Source organism: Triticum aestivum, chromosome 7B, assembly GCF_018294505.1.
Source record: "Triticum aestivum cultivar Chinese Spring chromosome 7B, IWGSC CS RefSeq v2.1, whole genome shotgun sequence".
Taxonomy (NCBI): domain Eukaryota; kingdom Viridiplantae; phylum Streptophyta; class Magnoliopsida; order Poales; family Poaceae; genus Triticum; species Triticum aestivum.
Window position 1 is genome coordinate 304107900 of NC_057813.1, and position 4806 is coordinate 304112705.

Here is a 4806-nt window from a genome sequence, read left to right on the forward strand (position 1 = left end):
TAGACATGACCGAGACACGTCTCCGGTCAATAACCAATACCCGAACCTGGATGCTCATATTGGTTCCTACATATTCTACGAAGATCTTTATCGTCAAACCGCATAACAACATACGTTGTTCCCTTTGTCATCGATATGTTACTTGCACGAGATTCGATCGCCGGTATCTCAATACCTAGTTCAATCTCGTCACCAGCAAGTCTCTTTACTCATTCCGTAACTTCATCCCGCAACTAACTTATTAGTCACAATGCTTGCAAGGCTTATAGTGATGAGTATTACCGAGAGGGCCCAGAGACACCTCTCCGAAACACGGAGTGACAAATCCTAATCTTGATCTATGCCAACCCAACAAACACATTCAGAGACACCTGTATAGCACCTTTATAATCACCCTTTTACGTTGTGACGTTTGGTAGCACACAAAGTGTTCCTCTGGTATTCGGGAGTTGCATAATCTCATAGTCTGAGGAACTTTTATAAGTCATGAAGAAAGCAGTAGCAGTGAAACTAACATGATCATAATGCTAAGCTAACGGATGGGTCATGTCCATCACATCATTCTCCTAATGATGTGATCCCGTTCATCAAATGACAACACATGTCTATGGTTAGGAAACATAACCATCTTTGATTAACGAGCTAGTCAAGTAGAGGCATACTAGGGACTACAGGTTTTGTCTATGTATTCACACATGTACTAAGTTTCCGGTTAATACAATTCTAGCATGAATAATAAACATTTATCATGAATTAAGGAAATAAATAATAATTTTATTATTGCCTCTAGGGCATATTTCCTTCAGAAGGATGACTGGGTGGGCCGTTTGCCCAATACGACCGCTGCTCCAAGCAGGCTCCTTCCTCCGCCGGTACCACTCCTCTGTCTCTGAACCTTCTTCCCTCTCTACTCTCCCGTATCTCTCAATCTGCAGCAAAGGCATGTGGTGGTGCGGGGGTAAGGGCATGTGGCGGTGGCATTCTAATCTCCATGTGCATCAGCAGGGTTGAGCCGGTGATGTAGATCGAGCAGGTCGCAGGAGCTTGCTGCAACACCTGATCTTTCATCTGATTTTTCGTTCATCTCAGGTGATTTCTTCTCTAATAATTAATTTGGAACATCAAAAACTGCTTTTAAGATGTTTCATGCAAACTGAATTTGACCGATCCTGCATTTATGAAAATTTATGAATAGGGAAATTGCTCGTGTTTGCTTCCACACGTCTGGGTGTATAAAATCTCCATCCATACACTGAGATTGAAACGAGGCCATGATAATTGACGTTCAAGCTTCAGGTATAAGCTCAACTCAATCATCTCGAATAGTCCAATTAGTCTTCTTTCTTGCTATCGAGGTCTTAAAAGAGTGCACAGAATGAAATTGTTTTTCTGATATATAGTTCACAATTTTCATTACTCAAACACACGTGGCTTCCAGTTGCGATTCCAATTAGTATTTTCTCATGTTGCTTCATCATCCCCTTTTGTTTGTGGGTCTCCTTCTCCATACAGAGTTGTTACTGTTAGTAAGTACAAGGATCAGTTTTTCTTCCCTTCTGGCGAACAGAAAAAGAGAGATACGAAGGAGTAATAACGAAAGGTTGATTGTTCGTATATATGTTCAGTGATGGCGAGCCTAACCAATAAAAATTACCTTAGACTTGGAACATTTATTCCCACCGGCTGTATATACTGCTATAGTGAACATACCTATTTTGTAAAATTTTGATCAAATTTGTAATGCATGGCCTATCATCTTATATTGTCTATCTTGTTCATTTCTTATCCCAGTTAAACTAGTACTGCCAGTTGTATTTGACTGAAAATAGCATGAACTTACAATTTTGCATATTTATTTGACAAGTTTGGTTGTATTAGGTAACCCATATTTTAATTTTCAGTTTCTTTTTGGGAGCGGCCTATTGTTTAGTATGTCTTATATCCTAGGCAATTTGTACTAGGAACAAAGGATTATCCAAGATCCCTCTAAAGAGAAGATAGCATAGAGAGGAAGAGCTGCACATAGATAGATCAGCTGATGTGATAACAACATATTCAAATTTTCAATTTCAGAATAATCTCGATGCAGTACACGTCAGAAGTTTAATTTGATGGAAATAAGAAATATTGAGCCCAAAGAAATTTTTGTTCTTTTAGCTTTGGAGTTTATGGTGTGAAGCAACAACTTCATATATAATATTCTTGAAGTTGGTTTTTTTACTTTGAAGTTATTAGATAACACACTTAATGTTGTATGAGGTCCTGGATTAGGACTACGGAACTTCGCGAACACTTGCACAACATCTGATGTTGTTGGCGCATGTTGACTACACTGATCCGAGGCAAGGTGCAAGATGTTCGCTCTGTAGGAATTGTTCCCAGAGTTTGATATATCCCTATCACAGGACATTACTAAACGCTCCACTTTGATATATCCTTATCATTGTTGTGTATAACGTTTGTTAATGCGTACTGTATGTGGAATTAAAATGTCTTTGTGGTGATGTGAATCAGGCTGTCACAGCTAAATCTCCTTCCAGTAGTGATTTGCGGTCAATAACGATGCATGCCATACATCAAATGATGTGAGATTGGAAGATGTTGTCAAAGAGTATGCCCAACAGCCATGTGTTTGCATTTGTTCAAAGGATGTGAGATTGGAAGATGTTGTCAAAGAGTATTCCCAACAGCCACGGGTTTGCATTTGTTAAAAGGATGTGAGATTGGAAGATGTTGTCAAAGAGTATGCCCAACAACCATGGGTTTGCATTTGTTGCTAGAGCCATGGATGACCCTGGAGCTTTTGATTTGAAACAACAGTTGCCATGTGATGATCAGTTACTGAACCCAATGCAAAGTTTCATTACTATATTTGTATGTGAGCTCTGAGATAGACGGATGCACTGCTGTCAATAAATGTGAGGTAAGATTTGTGATTCAAGATTCAGAGGAGTTGTGTCAAATGCCACAACATGCTTATCATCTCATAGGTTGGTTCCTTCCCACCATTGCGTTTGTCCCGGTTTCTTATATAGAAGATGATATGGAAGCTCGACATAGAAAAATAATTACTATAATGCAGATTACATGTTAAGCAACTTCTGATGCAGATTACATATTAAGTAACTTCTGAAAGTAAGGACCAAGAGAAATGTGGTGAGCTCTGTACGAGTAAAGTGATGCAAGAGTCTCTTTGATTCAAAGGAATTTTCGTACAATTTTCCTTCTTCATGAAGTTTGAGAGCACCAGCTTGGAAAAAAAATGTTGCTCTTTGACGTCTATCTTAAACACGCCTTTTGTAAGTCTATACACCATTTTATGCATTTCGCTTGTTGTACTTCAAGTTTTGTTAATTTATTATCTATTGTATTCATGAATTATCTTGTAAATTTTACAAGAAGAGGTGATTGCAGAGTCAGTGATGATCAGTGCATCTCAGATTGTAATTGACCTTGATCATGTAGTGACTTAATTTCTCGGCCTCTTAGAGTAAGACTTATATTTTTTGCGTGACATGAATCATGAAAATATGGTAGCCACGTGCTCGATTAATGGATATAATTATCGGTAGATAGATTCTTGGTTCTTACCTGAACTAGCTTGGAAAATAAATTTGCAACAGGTGAAGTAATCCCATACATAATCTAGCTTGCACTTAGTATTATACTATTATTAAGAGGGCTCGCATATATGTCCTGCCTTTAACAAGAGCTGAATTGGAATAAGAAATACTGTTAGCCCGAGCTACGCTGCTGACCACTACTCTCGCTCTACTCTCTGAGCTTGCTGTGCTCAAAGACGCTAGTGAAGCGTACACTCACTGGTGTAGCTCACACACACACACGCGAGTATCTAGCAGTAGTACTTATATTAGCTCTTGGCTTGGAATGGAATGCTTACAACCGGAGGGGTGGAGCTCCTTTTATAGCTAACTGAACCGACTATGCTACGCACTAGGTGACGTCAAGTGCATGAGTGACCTCATGGCTTACGTGCTACATTCCTTAGTTACTAAGGATACGGGAGCTCTAGTAATTTCTTTCCAGTTTTACTACTGCTGCCGACATGCAGCCATACATGCATATGAGACTAGCTACGTAAATGCTGCTGCTGCCGTTGTGTGCATCGGAAGACCAAAGTTGACTCAACATTCTCCCCCTCAACCTTGTCGAAGGAGCTTGATGTCGATGATCCCGACCTTGTCGCGCAGCTCCTGGAACCGGACACGACCAAGTGACTTCGTCAGGATGTCCGCCTTCTGCTCTCCAGTCCTGATGAACTCCACGACCACCGTGCCTTTCTCGACGCAGTCACGTATGAAGTGATAGCGGAGATCGATGTGCTTGCTGCGGTCGTGAAGCACTGGATTCTTGCAGAGGGAATCGCCGACTTGTTGTCGACGAAGATGAGCGCAGGGGCGGTGTCCTGATTCAGCATCTCGCCGAGAAGGCGAGCAAGCCAAATGCCTTGACAGGCCGCCGTAGCTGCCGCGATGTACTCCGCCTCGCACGAAGATACGGCGACAACCTTCTGCCTCACCGATTGCCAGCTGACGGGACTATTCCCGAGAAGGAATAGTATGCCTGAGGTGCTCTTCCGGGAGTCCACGTCACCAGCGTGGTCGGAGTCGCTATACCCGACCAAGCTCTCACCGTCGCCACGACGATACACGCATCCATGCGTGAGCGTACCCGCGATGTACCGGAGCAGGTGCTTGACGGCAGCCAGGTGATCGCTTGCCGGAGCTTCCATGAACCTACTCAGGTACCCGACAACGAACGTGATGTCCGGTCGGGTGTGCACAA

General features: G+C 42.0%; 1 long non-coding RNA gene across 1 annotated transcript; it reads left to right on the top strand.

Annotated features, from left to right (window-relative positions):
* Positions 1-846: 846 nt before the first annotated feature.
* LOC123161010 (uncharacterized) lies at positions 847-3133 on the top strand. The gene is made up of 4 exons (XR_006480493.1): positions 847-872; positions 1006-1089; positions 1196-1296; positions 2515-3133. It is a non-coding gene; the product is annotated as an uncharacterized lncRNA (long non-coding RNA).
* Positions 3134-4806: the final 1673 nt, after the last annotated feature.